This window comes from Monodelphis domestica, chromosome 7 (genome assembly GCF_027887165.1).
Source record: "Monodelphis domestica isolate mMonDom1 chromosome 7, mMonDom1.pri, whole genome shotgun sequence".
In the NCBI taxonomy this organism is placed as follows: Eukaryota; Metazoa; Chordata; class Mammalia; order Didelphimorphia; family Didelphidae; genus Monodelphis; species Monodelphis domestica.
Window position 1 is genome coordinate 196,578,324 of NC_077233.1, and position 16,844 is coordinate 196,595,167.

At 36.4% G+C, this 16,844-nt stretch overlaps 1 protein-coding gene across 3 annotated transcripts in view; it reads right to left on the reverse strand.

Annotated features, from left to right (window-relative positions):
- APBA1 (amyloid beta precursor protein binding family A member 1) overlaps positions 1-16,844 on the reverse strand; it is a 270,008-nt gene that overhangs the window by 187,428 nt on the left and 65,736 nt on the right. For 2 of the 3 annotated variants that reach the window (XM_056806236.1, XM_056806239.1), the window contains exon 2: positions 14,829-14,920. The gene's annotated coding sequence lies outside the window, so the exon portion shown is untranslated. Of the gene's footprint in view, positions 1-14,828; positions 14,921-15,913; positions 16,261-16,844 lie in introns of those variants that run through there. The other variant, XM_056806238.1, reaches the window with a different exon arrangement.

Consider the following 16,844-nt stretch of genomic DNA (forward strand, 5'->3'; position numbering starts at 1 on the left):
CAGGCTCAATGCTCTTAATAACTGAGCTACAATTGCCTCTTTTATATATTTCCCATTTTTTTTCAGTCATCAGATCCTGTAATTGTACCTATTTATTTTTTCTTCATTCCCCCCCCCCCACCTTGTTGGTATTTGCCTTTGCTCTCCAATCAACTGATGGCCTGATTGGATATAGATCACTGATTCTGAAATGATGGCTAAATTGGGTAACCAAAAGTTACTGAATTTTTAAAAACTTTTGCCTTCTATATTAGAATCAATATTAAGTATCAGTTCTAAGGCAAAAGAGAAGTATAGGAAATTGTAGTTAAGTGACTTGCCCAGGGTCACATAGCTAAGAAGTATCTGAGGCCAGATTTGGACCCAGAACTTCTTGTCTCTAGGCCTGGCTCACAATTCATTGAATCACCTAGATGCCCCCGAAAGTTTCTGATTTTTGTTGTATTTTTTTTGCCTTGATAATACAGCACCTTCTGCCTCTTTTCTTGAAGGACATATTCATGAGAGATGGAAGGGGTGTTCTTGGTAATGTAGGAGCTTTTGACCTCTTCCACTTATTGACGTCTAATCATACTTTTCCAAGATCTTCTGTGCTCAGCATTTACCTTAAAGTCTTTGAATATCCTGTGTCTCTCTGTGTGTGTATGTGTGTGTGTTTAAATACACTACTTATAGGACCCCAAGTTCATAAATTGAGAGCTGGAAGGAAACTTTGGGGCCATCAAATACAATCCTTCTAATTTTACAGTTGAGAAAACTGAGGGACAAAGAAATTTAGTGATCTTCCCAGATTTACATAGCTAGTAATTATTTAAACTAGAATCAGAACCCAGATCTTCCTGTCATTCTTCATAGAACTTCTCTACCCCATCTTCTTCAATGAATGCTATAAACTTGAACTGTCCTCATAGCAATTATTTTGCTTATGCTTATTATGAGCTCTATAAGGTGAGATGACCAAGAGCCCCCAGGTAATGATGTAGTAGGACTGGTCACTGTTTTATAGGTTGGACTTGGTGTCTTAGAGGAGGCAGGAAGACCTATCAATACTCAGTTGCCCCAAGGGTCTAGACTTGAATTCTTCAACAGTGGCTCTCTCCTCCAGGGGTTCCCCATTGCCTTTAAGATAAACTGTAAACTCCTCAGTTTGCCATTTAAAGACATTCACAATCTGTCTTCAGTTTACCTTTTGAGGCTAACCATACATCATTCTCTTTCACATTCTCTATCCAGTGAGCTTTGCCTATCAGTTGTCCATAGAATGATAGAATTCATTTCTTGAGCTCAGCCTTTGCACAGGCCGTCTCCTGTACTTAATGTTGTACTTGCTCTTCACCTGCACCTCAGAGTCCCTAGTTTCTTTCAAGGTTTATTTTGGGGTCATCTCTAGTGGAAATTGTTCACCGAGTCCTTCTACTTGTTAGCACTTTCCTAATTCTCCACCTCAAGTTCTCACTTGTATTCTGTTTCCAATGTGTTTACATGTTGTATCTCCTAGAAGGTTTAATTTGTTTATTTATCTCCAGTTCACCACAATCCTTATGCATAAAAGGTATTTAATATAAGTTTACGGAATTGGATTGAATGTGAATAAAGGATCAGAGCAACTCCTACTTTCTCTGTACATTTATCCCTATATATATATATATATACACATATATATATACACACACACATATATATAGTCACATTGATTTATCTCATTTGAACTCTTAAGACACTTATTTCTATACTATCATCCTAGTACTTGTCAAATATTGCTTTGTATTCTTTTTTAGCAATTAATTTTTTTTTACCAATTACACATAATAACAAATTTCCACATAAATTTTCCAAAGATTACTTTGTATTTTTAACCATTTTCTTAGTTGTATATATCAAGCAATGTGGTGACATGGGAAGAAGAGTGTACTACTGCAATAATCAGGAGAGAATTGCATTTGAATTCAGCTTAGAACACATATTAGTTGTGTGGTTCTATGTTAGTCACTTGATGTCCAAAGTGAACTCATTACCTTTTCCCCAAAACCTTCCTCCCTTCCCAAATTCCCTCTTATTGTAGAGGGCATACATCACTGTCCTTTGTATTAGCTAGACTCTCAACCAACATGTCATCTTCCACCCCTCACTCTTTCTTACCTCCATTTACCATCTGTTGCTGAGTCCTATTAATTTTACCTTTGTAATATCTCTCTTATATGACTCCTTTCCTCTGGCACTTCCATCACCTTGGTAGAGGTTCTCATTACTTCATATCTGGACTATTGCAATAGTCTGCCAGTTTTTCTCTGCCTCAAACCCTCCCTGCTCCAGTTCATCTTATATTTAGCTGTTAAATCAATCTTACTAGAGTGAAGGTCTGGTCATGTCATCTCTAGTTAATGAATTCCAGTGGCTTCTGATCACCATCGTAATCCTCTTCTATAACCTGACTCCTCTACCTTTCCAGTCTCCTTAAACCTTCTGATCCCCATAGACTATTTGATCCAGTGACACTGACCTAATTTGTTCCTCACACATGGCACTCCATCTCCCAACTCTTCAAATTTTCACTGGCTATCTATCCCCCACTGTCTAAAACTTTCTTCCTCCTCATCCCTGTCTCCTGGCTTCCCTGGCTTCCTTCAAGTTTCAGCTAATGTCTCACCTTCTACAAGAAGCCTATCCTGATGAATTCTAGTGCCTTCCCTCTGTTCATTGTCCCCAATTTATCCCAGAAAGATTTTTGTTTGTAAACAGTTGTTTGCATGTTGTCTCTTTCATTAGACTCAAACTCCTTGACACCAGAGACTATTTTTTACATTTCTTTGCATCCCCAGCCCTTAGCACAGTGCTTGGCACATAGAAGGTACTTAAGTGATTCACGACTGACTGACTTGAATGCAGATAATAAGATCTGTAGTACTATCTTGCAGGTTGCTATGAATGCAAAGAGATTATATATATCTTTGTTGTGTTTTGTACAACTTAATCAAGTGTGCCAGCCATGTATTTATAATGTCCTTAGCTATATCGTAAATTCATTGTGGAATCTTACACTTCTTTTCCCCCATTTTGTTTAACATGGTGCCTTGAAGGTTTGTTGATTCCAGTATATCTAGAGTAGGAGCAGGAGCCAATGGATGGGAGGACAGGAGAGGAGGAAATGGAATGTGAGGGAAGAGGTAGTTGGCTAGTTTAGTTGGAATGTGAAATACATGAAAAGGAATAATATAAAACAAGAGTGGAGAGGTAGATGGAAGCCAATGAGGAAGGGCTTTAAGTGCCAGACAGAAGCTTTTATATTTAATCTTAGAGCTAATGGGGAAGCACTGAAGAGTTTAAGCAGGATCCTGCCTGTTTGGTTTCTTTTTAGGAATATCAATTTGCTAGCTAAGCGTAATACGGATTAGAGGCCAGAAGCAGAGAAACTAATAAATTATCCATTCAGCCCATGATGGCGGGACCAGAATCAGATCACAGGATTAAGTGGGGAACAGAAAAATTCTGACATGCCTTATTCTTCTAGTGCCTAAGCTAGTCTCTGGTTGTCATTTGGGAATTTCTAATAAAGGGATCATTTGATCCATTAAAATAAAAATTTCCTAAGGTGTCTGTGGACTTAAAAAAGTTAAGGCAGGTTCCAAAGGCCTCTCCCTAAAATTTTTAGTAGAGATTAGCTGAGTCGTTGGGTAAACTGGACTCATTAAACATAATCAGACATGCTTTCTGGTCTCAGTATTTATTACTCACTGCACTTCATGTCCATTTTCCAGAAGGGAAAGGAAAGATAGGCATCGTGAAATAGTAAATAGAATGAAGGACTTTGAATCAGGAAGACAAGGGTTTGAATCTCACCTCTGACACCAGCTGTTTAACTCTGGAAAAGTCACTGAATCTGTCTGGGACTCAGTTTCCTTATCTGTAAAATGAGGAGGTTGGTCTTACCAATTTTTAAGCTCTAAACCTAAAATTTTATAAATTAGGTATTCCCGGTGAATCTCTCCTGCTACCATCTCCTCCCAATCCATAGCCCTGAGGAAATAAAACATTACCTTCCCTGCGGGACATGAAGACAGTATTACTTCCCAAAGATGGATTGTAGAAAATTGGGCAAGAGAGAGGAAGGAGAATAATAATGGAGATGAGAACAGAAAGAAATTGTGGCTATAGAAAGGGAAGGCATTGAGACCCATGTATTCAGGCAATCTGAGTTAACCCAGGCTTCTACCATTAACGATAATTCAATAATTTGACAAAATCCCTCTCACCAATAGATCTCAAAGTGTTCTTAATCACAATAGAGTAAAAATAACTATTCTTATCTTCTAGACAGAAGATTGCATTCAAAACACTTGCTAATTCTTTTGCTTTATTTTTTCTGAATAAATGAATGCACTGTATTTTGTTCTGGCTTCTTGCCCTTGTTCCCTCTCCATGGCATAGAGGAGGGGTGTGCCCACATGACTATGTGCATGAGAGAAAGCAGGCTTGTGTTCACACTGGCAAACATTCTAGGCAGCTAAAGAAGTGCTATCAACATTTTTCATATTTTCACCTTAAATGCTGGAGCAAAAATAAAGATGAAAATGAAAATGACCTTAGAAGGATGTGGCAGATGTAGAGGGAAAATTGCTAGTATCAAAGCACAAACCCAAACAGAGCAGGTATAGACACCTCCTAAACAGAGCCACAATTCCAAGAGAATTCCATTATCTTTGCCCCAAATTTTGAGACTGAAAATAAGAGGAGAAAGAGGGCAACGTAAAAATGAATTAAATGCCAAACCTCTAAGAAAGAAAAGCAAAATAGAGGACAAAATAAATAACAGATAAATCTGTTGCAAGTTTTAAGAACATTTTCAGTTTAGTTCTTTAACCATGCTACTCTTATGGCTTCTTACCCACATCTTCTCATTTTTTGTTCTAACATTAATAAAAATTTGCATTTATATAGCACCTTAAAATATGAAAGCCCATTGTATATATTATCTCACTTGAAAAATAGGTCCCTGTTACAGGTATGGTTATTCCCATTTTTTGGACTAGATTTATAATTTCATTGGTACAGGCAAGACTCTCTTCAGCATAGCAGGGTACCTACTTTATAATTTATAGTCTCATAGAGTCAACTAGGGCCCTGAAAAATGAAGAAGTCACATAGCCAAGATCTGTCAGAGGCAGGAATCAAAGGAGTCCAGACTCTGAAGCCAAGTTAGTGCTCTATCCACTATGCTAGGCTTCCTCGTATATTCATTACAAATGAGGTAACAGTGGTTTTTAAAGCATTAATCACCTGGACCCAGGTTTTCCTAATTTCAAATCCAGTACTCTCTCTGGTATACCAGTGGTTCTCAAAGTGTGGCCTGGGGACCTATTCAGGGGATCCACGAGGGCAAAACTATTTTCATAATAATTCTTAGACGTTTTAATGTCTAATACGGTAAATGTCAATAGATATAATACACATAAACAAAAGGTCTTTAAGGTTATTAATGATTTTCAAAACTTTAAATGGCCCCTAAAACCACAAAGTTTGAGACTTCTCCTATACATCATGCTGCAGTGATTTTCCCCCTGTGGATTTCCTCCAACTAGGATCATATAATTCTTTCTCAAGAACATCTGGTACTTTCAAATATATTAGATATAATGTAATTATTGTCTAATAGGTTCATCTATATGCATCTTGTCTAGCCAAAGAGAACTTAGGAATGGGATATATATTTTCCACTTTTGTCTCCTTAAGTGAAATTAGGATGGCATTCTCTCCAGCAAACATTTATGAATCAGTGCTTAAAACATTTTTATTGAATAGATTAGACCTGAAATGATAGGCATGTTTGAAAGACTAGAACTGTTTCTCTATAGTTTTTGTTTTTAAACTCTATCTTTAAGTCTTAGAATCAATACTAAGTATTGCTTCCAAAGCAGAAGAGCAATAAGCAATATGCAATGGGGGTTAAGTGACTTGCCCAGGGTCACATATTTGGGAAGTGTCTGAAATCAGATTTGAACCCAGGATCTCTCCACCAAGACACCTAATTGCCCCTGTTTCATAGCTTCTTTTGTTGAGCAAAGCTTTAAATGTATTACAACAGATGTCCTGTTCCACTTGAGTATCTTAATCATGAGAATCTGGGTAAAGTGATTGCTTTTTGGAGACATATCAATTATAATTGTCACTATTATTATTATTGTTATCGATGCCAATAACAGCACCATCATCATTAATCTTACATTTATATGACACATTACAATTTACAAAGTGCTTCTCTTACCACAATCCTAAGAGGTACTGTGTACATTGTTACCATATGTGAGTGGGGATTATTACTTGGATGACTAGAAAACGATTTAATTAAATTACCTTTTTTTCAGGACATGAATAAAATATAGATTATATAGAAATATTTGTGTATCTACAAAATATATCAATATATTACATAGAAGTATTTCTCTGGGTGTCTCTGCCCCATCTTTCTAAAAACCAATGTAAAGTTTAAGAAAAAGGTGGAAAAAGAAAAAAATGAATTTGAAATTTAGGATATTTTAACACAAAGTCTCAAATCATTTTTCTTATTAAAAAATAATCATTTACCACATCTGAAATATTTTTTAAATCTTTCTTCTCATCTTACAGATATCTATAGAGGGACAACTTTTCAAATAAGGGAGAATTTCAAGTATTGTCAAACCTGCAATATGGTTATCAAATAAGGGAAAATTATAAATGCTTTCAATAGACATAGACAGCACTATAAATACTGTCAATACAATTCCTGAATTCTGTGGTATTTCATTTCCTTTAAAAAGTAGGATAATTAGCAAAAATGATTTTTCATATGATAAAATTCTGCCAGTATAAAGTGCTACCAAAATGTTCAATAATCTTATCAGCTATCAAAACAGAACATAAACTCTATGTTTATAGGAACCAACACTTCTCTATTTTCTGGCATGAGGAATTTACTCTTCCTGTGTAACAATTTCTAGAGATCAGAAGATCATAGATTGAAAGTGGAAAGGACATCAGAGGTCATATAGTCCATTCCTGTCATTTTACTCAAATGGAAATGTGTGATTTCATTCATGTGGGTGTTCCCTCCAACTTCCAAGAGAGCTTTGTTTGTTATCTGGCCTATGGTGACTACAGATAAGGGAGGAGAAGGCATGAGTCAACTGTTCTGCTAAGGCTACATAGCCTGGAATCTCACTCTGCCTTTGCTGCAGGCATCTCAGCTGCCTCGTTAAAGGCTTCACTATAGCTTCTTGGACCAATGGTCAGTGAGTCAACAAGAATTTATTAATTAAGAATTAAGTATAATGGCCACTACACATTAAGCCCTGTGCTAAGAGGGAAGAGATAAGAAAGAAAAGGCAAAGACAGCCCTTGTTCTCAAGGAGTTCCCACTCTGAACAGTGAGTTCAAAGAAAACAATGATAGAAATACAAAACGTGTAGAGGATAGATTGCTAAGGGAGAATGGCTGGCACTGTACCCAAAGTCCAGCTACAGCTGGGAAACGATAAAAATCACTGTGAAGGAACACTTCAACTTTCCCTTCAACAACAAAGTTATCAGCAAAGTGGACATCTTGGTGGACAAAAAAATGAATTATAAACCTTGCCATTTACTTACTTCTATTCCCCATGCCATCTGCCCTGCTACCATCCTCTCTGGACCCTGAGACTTGTCATCCACCCTCCTTCCAGGGTTTACTATTTGCTCTGCAATGAACTCTCTTATATGTGCTATCTCCTCCATTAGAAGGTGAACTTTGGGAGATGGGGGCTATCTCACATTTGGTATCCCCAGTGCTTAGCTCTCAAAAAATGCTTTTTTAATTCATTCAATCCTACATTGCAATTTTTGTGCAGTGTTCATTTATATTGCCAGTAATATATCTTTTTAATTTAAGCTTCTAGACTTAGAATTGAATTCTTTTCATCTTACCTCCCCCCATTTCCATTTTAACAGGAAATTGGGGTCCAGAGAAGTGATTTTCATAAGGTCACACAAATAATAATATAAAATAATTGCAAATCATCTACATTCTTAAAGTTATATAGTTAGGAATAAGGAGGATTTATATATATATATATAAACTCTTATTTATATATGTGGGTATTTTTTAGTCTATATAGTCAAATAGAATCTTGTAGAGGCTTAATATCCTCTTTTCTCACTCTGGTTCCTAAGTCGGCAATCATGTTTTCAGTTGTGCCTGACTTTTCATGACCCTGTGGAACATAGCATTCCATGGGGTTATCTGGGCAAGGATACTGCAGTGGTTTGCCATTTTCTTCTCCAGTGGGTCCTTCTGTTAAGTAATCAGAGATTAAATGAGTTGTGCAGGGTCACACAGCTAACAAGTATCTGAGATTAAATTTGACCTCCAGGCTTAGTACCAGATCCATTGAGCTATTTATCTATCTGTCTGTCTGTCTATCTATTATCTGTCTATCTGTCTGTTTGCTTGTCTGTCTATCAATCTATCTGTCTTTCTATCAGTCTGTCTGATATAAATTACAGATAGGAAATGAGATTTTAGATAAGATAAAGTCCAGATCCCATATTTCATGTTATAGTTAACATATCTATTTTGCTTAATGCTTTATATCCATGCTCTCATTCAATTGTTATAGAAGCAGCATAGCATAATAGAGAACTGGACTTGGAGGCAAGAAGACCTGTATTCAAGTGCTGCCTCAGACACTAGCTGTGTGATACTGCACAAGTCACTTAACTGCTATGTGCCTCAGTTTCTTCATCTCTAAAGAGAGTGAGTTGGACTCAATGGCCTCTACGGTCATTTCTAGCTCTAACCAAGATCCTATGAATAGTCCTCTGAAGAAGACAAGGTAGCCACCATTCTTGCTTTAAAGATAAGAGAGCTGTGGGACTCAGGGAGGCTGGTAAACTTGCCTCAGGCTGAGATGACTCAAAGGTAGGTACTCTGACTCTGAGAGCCCTCTCCTCCATTCCATTCTGCTTAAATATAATTATTTTTCCTTGATTGGATTTAGAAATCTTTGGAGATATCTTGGCAGTAGGCATTTTTTAAGAATCAGTGAATTATGATTAGGATTAAAGGTAGTCTTTGAATCAGTTAGCTGGAATATGTTGATATTGACTGCCTTCTATTTCTGAATACATAAATTCTTTTTATTCCCTTTTCCATGATTGTTCTCGGGTTTTGCTAACTTAAAATCAAGGAATAATATAATCAAAGAATTATAAGCATGGAGTCATTACAACTGGAGTAAATAGCAGCCAAAAGGCAAAATGGATATAGAAGAAAAGCTGAGGGAGATGAGTGGAGCCTATATATAAACAAAATCCAGGTGTATTTATTATGTTGATCATTTAATCACAGCAGGTTAAAATTGCAAAGGCATGTGAGGCATAATCATTATTTTATGTGCTCATTTATAAAGTGTATGAGAAAATAAAACTTTGACACAAAGAACGTAGATAGCTATCACATTGGTTATAGGGAAAAATTACATGGGAAATTCTCTTATTCCTATCAGCTCTAATTAAAGCACTTGACAGCCAGGAACATGCAAGCTACACAATCAGACTTTTAAAAATACATTTATAAAAGCAAATAAAAACAAAATTTATTCCATTTAAAAATGCAATCATTTGTTCCTAATTCTTTTCATTCTGGGTCATATACATTCTAACAAATTTATTTAAGTAGCTTCTGCTTTATAATCTACTTTATAAAAAAACCTTTCCTCTGATTTCATAGGATATAATTACTTACCTTATTGGATTAGAATTTTAAATATTATATTAGATAGTATTAAGAAAAAGTCTTAGCAGCTCTTTAAATTCCTTTCCTAGGTCTTACCACATCACCAAAACAGTGATTTGGGTTTTCTTTTCATTTGTTTTGACCTATCTTCCCCCCCTTTTATCTTTGAAGTCATCCCTGGCACATATTTGCCATATTCACAAAGAACATAGAAGCAAACAATTCCCACCTAAACCAGCTTTTGGTTACTTAATGGTGTGAATTTCAAAACTATTCTACCCTAATCAGACCATTCTTTAGAAGATCTGATTTAGCTACTTCCTGATCAATAACAATAGAGATACTTGGAATAACAGAATCAGGTCTTGGAAACTACATTTCTCGTCCCTTCTTAGTTTAACAAGATTAGGAAGGGCTGCATCAAACTCAAGATTTAATTATTTGAGAAAATAGCCTTCAACAGATATGTGCAAAAAAAGGACAGACCTCTGGGTGGTCCTAAGTCAAGCTTGAGCCACCATTAGCACATGTGATATGCAGGAAGTGAGGTAGACAACAGCCTCTGGAGTTCTCAGGACTTCCTGTGGAGATGGATGGAGTTCAGTTCAATCCTGGGGCTTGAGCATGGAGGAGCCCCACCATCAGCTTTCCTTCAGACCGGTCACGTGAGTGATAAGGACCCCTTTCTCTGCCTTGGCTCTCCAAAGCCTTAATGCTCGCTTTGGCTCAGCCTAAGCCAGAGTGGTTCTGAGTTAAACTCCTTTCTTTTTCTACCTCTTTCCTTTTCTCCCTCTAATATTTTCTTCCTCCTGTTGTAATTAAATCACCATAAAAATTTGGCAGTTGACTTGGTAAATGCATCATTGTTTAGATCATTTTAATTGGGCCCTGATTCAAGGACCTGTTATAGATTTACTTTTTCTATACTTGGAATTTTTATACATAAGACTTTGATAGTCTTTATTTTCATCCAGAAATTATTTTTTTATTTGGATTTTTCTGATGTCTTTTTAATTTCTCTTGCCAATTGATTCATATACCTCATAACTCAGCTATGCATCCCTAAATGATCCCTGTGTTTTTCAATCACCCTCTTCAAGGGGGACTGTAAAAATATTATTATTTTTAAACTGCAAAGTTTAAATTTCTTTTGAGAAGAATTTTAGGTTAAGAAACATGTTACCTCTCCAAATCCAGAAACTGAACTGTTTGGAGAAGACACCGTGAAGATGCCTCCAGACCACAAGCTGCATGAGAAGATCAAGAATAAACTCTGGGTGTGGTTGATTGAACATTTATTTGTATGTATACTTTCATGCCAAAGGGGACTGCTCCTAACTGGCTTTTTGTCAGTGTGTCTAACAATTATTGGTTTTGTTCTTTTTTCCTCTTATCCTCAAATTATTGTAATCTTTAAGTTGATTATGTTTTCATGATCCTTTTTGGGGAAACTTCCCAATAACGATCAAACGAGGGCATGTAAAAATGGAGATTTGAACCCCAGACTTCAATTCCCAGAAGTCCTTGGAAGTTCCCAGAATTCCCTATAATATTAACTGAATTGCCACCTGGGCTGAGAACAAAAATTGTATTTAAACTTACTCTCCACCTACTTTGGGCCTCTCGGCTTCTGCTTCTAGGCTCACGTGGCTCTCTACCTAGCAGGCAAGATGTAGAGCAAGTGGTTGTGAATGGGCTCTGTGCCTAGGCATGTACTTTCTTATTTTGTATTTTTTAAATTTCTTAATCTTTAATAAACCTCATAAAAATGTAATACTTTTAGCAGAGAAACTAATTTTAATTGTTACAATGGAAATAAAGTTCTAAAGGGAGTTACATACTTCTTCATTTCCAAAGAGCTATTTCTGACAAGTGACTGTTTGGAAGCATGGTGAAAAAATATGATATTCAAGGAAGTATCACAATGAAATTATCTTTTAATAAACTTACCACTAATGCTTATGGCTGTGCTATTAAGTCTATAATCTATTCAAGCCTTTGCTGAAAAGAAAAGTCTTCCTGGCACATAGTGAGAATTAATGAATATGTGTTTCTTTGATTGTTGCTTTCTAAGTTGACTGATTCATTAATTAATTTAGCAAATATTTATATGACACCTACTATGTAATGGGGGAAGACAACAAACTAAACATAGCTAGAAGGTGGAGGGTTGGGGGTATGTGGTTTGAAAGCACTTGGCAATAGGAGTATGATATTGAAATCTAGAATGTCAGAAGTAAAGGCTAGGAAGAGTTTGAAGGCTAGGTGGACCAAGACCTTCCCCCAAATGGAAGCCCCAGGTGAATCTCACCAATCAGAGAAGGGGACCTGAATAGCAGAAGGAGGTTCTAGTGTAGGAAGCCTATACGGACTGATGTATGTTCCAGGGTAAGGACACTGCAGGCTCTGAGGAAGGCTCTAGGAAGAGAGACAGCTGAGGTATCTTGTTAAGTCCAGAAAGTCAGAAACAAAGCCAGGAAAGGAATGAAGACTGCCAAGACTGGGTCTTACCTCAAAATGGAGATCCTAGAAGGAGCCAACAAGTGGGAGAAGGAAGAAGAGGGCCAGCATAATTAAGGGCAAAATGAGAGTATGGGAAGGATTTGAGAGAAGAACATGCTTCACCAGAAAAGATGATAAGCTTAGTTTCAGTATAAGATAATGGTAATATAGGTGAACTTGACAACCAGAATGTGGGTCTAAAGATAAGGGTTTGGAAGCCATATGCACAGAGATGGTAGATGGAGTTTTCGAAGTGAATATTATTACCAAAGAAAAGAATGCAGTGAAGGAAGTTCTATTTTCCAGAATTTGATAGTTATACTCTCTTATTTCAAGAATTAGATCTTAAATTTGTACACTGTACTAAGTCAACTGACCTAGCCTATGGATGATTCCATATCTATGCCTTGGAGTAAAGTACATGGGCTTAGTGACAGTTATTTTCCCAATGGCCGGAGACCTTTTTGCTTATGGTTAGGGTAAAAGTTGTGTTCTGTATCACTTAGACCATCACCATTAGGCTTTCAGTTAAATAAAATAAATTTTAGTAGGGGGAAAGAAATCTGAGCAAGCAATTTCATCAGCATGGGGAGATAATAGGAGGCTGGAAAGGAAAGACATTTTGTTGAGAGCCTAGAATGCCAAGTAGAGGAATGTAAAGTTGACTCAGCATTTTTAACTTCTTTTACCAATGCAGATCTGCAGCTCATTTGTTACTTACAGAGTTGCCTCTAAAATGCATAGTCTTTAAGAGATGTTCTAAGGTACTATGAATCAAATAATGCCTGTCGCAATTAAATGAGGCTATAATTCATTTAAATTCTAAAACAACAACAAAAGGATTATGTCCTTGCTATATGTATAATGCATTGTAGAAAGTGGTGGAGTGAACTTCAGTAAATAGGAAAATACATTATGTGGAACACTTTTCCATTCCCCCTCCAAGATGCTGAATAAACGAGGTGTCTCTGTAATCAGGAAAATGAGGAAATATTGTTTTGAAATGAGAAATTTCAGAGCCTTGAACAAATTGTATGATTTAAGACTACTGGGATTTCATGACTGCTGACTACCAAGGTCCCATAATTTCTAATCCACACACACACCCAAGAGAAGGTAGCGAGCTCCAAAGATCACAGCATGGCTGAAGCAGATTGGTCAGAAAGAATGATTTTGTTATTTCCAAGAGTATAAGAGCAATTAGTGGGTTCTGAGATCACCTAACCCATCTTCTCATTTTATATTTCCTTCATTTTCCTCATCTGTATTCACCCACAATCAGAGCCTTTGGATTTAGAATGATATATAAATTGTAATTTAACAAGGTTAGTTAGCTGGTTTTCTCCTTCATTTTTAGAACAAGAGACCTTGGACATCAAGTCAACTCCCTCATGTTATCAATGTGAAAATTTTACAAGGGAAAAATAAAGATGAAAGATGACACATTGAGAAGTGACTATCCAGAAAAGTCACTTATAACAGTCTGTGTTCAGCTATTCAGGCCAGAGGCAGGCAGGCAGGCAGTCCTAAATCCTCAGAGGCTAACAGCTAAACATAACCTTGAGTCATCAAGGAGACATTAAAATTATGCTCCATATATTCTGTTTAAGAATTCAGTGAAATGTGTAATATATTTTTAAAATATTTCATTTTCCAAAAAAAGGTTAAAAATTAGAGGCTATAATTCAATTACACTGAACAAAAAAAATATTATGACCCTACTGTGTGTAACACATCATAGTAAGAAGTGAAATAAGCATCAGTATCCCAGAAAATTCATTTATACGGAACTTTTTTCATTCCCCTCCAAGGATGCTGAATAAACTAAGTATCACTGTAATTGGGAAAATGAGGAAGTATTGCTTCAAAATGAGGAATTTCAGAGCCCTGAACAGACTACTGGGGTTCCAGGATTGCTGACTACCAAGGTTCCAAACCTCTGACTCACACCCCCTCCAAAGAATAATAGAGAGTTGCAAAGATTGTAGAGTCACAGGACTTAGAACTGGCAGAGAACACAGAGAGCATCATATTGTCAAGTATATAGCCATCACTGACCTTGTGTCCCTACCGAGCCTTTGGTGTATTCTTTGCCTAATACATTAAGCAGCTTATAGCCCAGTTCAAAGCATAAGACTTTCCCCAGGGAAATATACCACACAAGGGAGCATAAACTCATCCCTGTGCATCTATGCAGGGAAAGCCTTGCAGATGACTGTACTTTCCAGAATGATAGTTTTGCCACCACAACTTATCCCCTGGCTTTCTGTTGTCCCCCTGACCAATATATGCAGCTCTGGAATGTATAACAGTCCAAAGACCTGAGGTCTCCCTGCTTGTGCTTGCTACCTTTGGTGAGCTGCGATGGCAAAAGCCTAGCGTCTTTATAAAATTTATAAAGATGGCGACAACTCCTTTCCTCACCAGTCAACAGTCTTGCTTCCACAACTGTCATAAAGAGCTACATGGAGAATAAAAGGGAATATGGCACTAGGAGCCAGCTTACCCAATAGGGGGAATCTTCAGGAGGAAGACAAGTTGAAGGTTGAAGGGTTGATGTTGGAAGTGGATGGGAAACTCACCTGTGGCTCCAGAAATGGGGGGGGAAAGTCGTGAGAGAAAGCAAATGAGGGGTCTCGTGTCCAGAGTAGCCCAACAGGAACTGGCTTCAGACCTATGATTATACACAGAAAAAAAAAAGAATACATTGCAATTTACATGGGACAATAAAATAAGCGTCTTTATTCATTTTTTTCTCAAAAGATTATATTTCAATGTCAATATTAGTTTATATTTCCTTCACTATTATCATAATTATTGGATTTCAATAGCTTTTAATAGCCCCTTCCCTATATTAATTTTAAAAGTTTAGTATTATCAGAAGAAAAGATCTTATCTGAAGCTTAATTACAATCAATTATAAGCTACTTTAAATTATTATAAAAATTAGATAAATGTCTATTCTAGAATAAAATATATTTAATAATGTTTACATTTTAAAATAAACTGTTTTTACTTACAAATATTAACTATTTGTATATTTGTATATATAAATATTTAAAACTATGACTTTATGACTATTTGAGCTGAAGGACAACATGGCATAGTAACTAAAGTCAATTTCAGAATCAGGATGAACTCTGTTCAAATTCTATCTCTGACAAATATTTACTCTGGACAAGCCATTCAACCTCTCAGAGTACCAGGAAACTCTCTAAGATAATACATTATAGAACAGTCAATGATCTACATTGGTAGTGGCAATTTTTCTTTACTAAAAGTGCCCAATACCAGTGAAATTATGTAGAGCAAGAAAAGACACAAACTTTAGCCATGAAATGCATAAAGAAGAGTAGAAGGAATAAAGGCAATAATGGTAGGTTGGAGTTAGATTGTGTAGGACCTTAAATATATGAGAGCTTGGAAGGTGAGTTTTTTATTTAATCCCTATCTTTCATCTTAGAATCAATATTGTATATTGGCTTCAAGGCAGAAAAATGGTAAGAGCTAGGCAATGGGAGGTTAAGTGATTTGCCCAGGGTCACATAGTTGGGAAGTGTCTGAGGTCTGATTTGAATGAATGTCCCAGCTCTAGCCCTGGCTCTCGATGCACTGAGCCAACTAACTTTCCCCTAGAAGTTTTTAAAATTAAAAAAAAAAATCATACCTCCACAAACCTGTAAAAATTTGTTCCAAACCAACTGTATTTCCTAGTACAATCCTCAAGCACTTCAGTTATATTGCAAATTCAATTGAATTTAATAAACATTAAACTCTGACAAGTTTTGTCTCTCTCAATTGGAATGTAAGCTTCTTAAAGGCAGGGGGCATCTCCCTTTTCTGTTTGAATCCCTGAGACTTAGTATTGTGCTCCGTAGTTGGTAAATGATTAACAGGTGATGTGCTTTCATTAATTTATTGATTCATTGATTCATTCACCTACCACGTGGAACCACTGTGCTAGGCAGTGAGGGAAGTAATAAGATGGAAGTGAATAGAGTCCTTGCCTTCAAGGAGTATACAGTAATAAGAGAAGTCCATAAATTACTCAAGCACAAAAGAGTATGACAAATGCATAAATGATTTGTAAATAAAATACTATGAGAGTTCAAAGGAGAGAGCAATCACAGACATTCATACCATTTCTAACCATGACCCAATTGTTCAACACCACCTTTAACAACCACTTCAACTTCAACACCACTAGGATCTGAGGAGTCATAAACACATTACTTTTTCCTACCAACTGCAATATGGGCATCCATTTGGGCCCAAAGACAAAGAGGATGAAGGTTGAATTGAAGTCTAAAAGTGCATGAACACAGAGAAGCAGGGGAAGATTTAGATGAACTGATGCAAAGTAAAATAAGCAGAACCAAGAAATAATATTCAAAGTGACTACAACATTTAAATTAAATTAAATTAAAATGATTGAACTTGAATGTTTCAACATATAATGCACTGTACCATTTAATATAATATTTAAAATCTAATGATTTAATTTTCCCCCACTATAAATAAGTAAAATATTTTAATTCATTAAAAATTTTTTTTGAGTTTCATATTCTTTTCCTTCCTTCCATCCCTTCCCCCTCCTT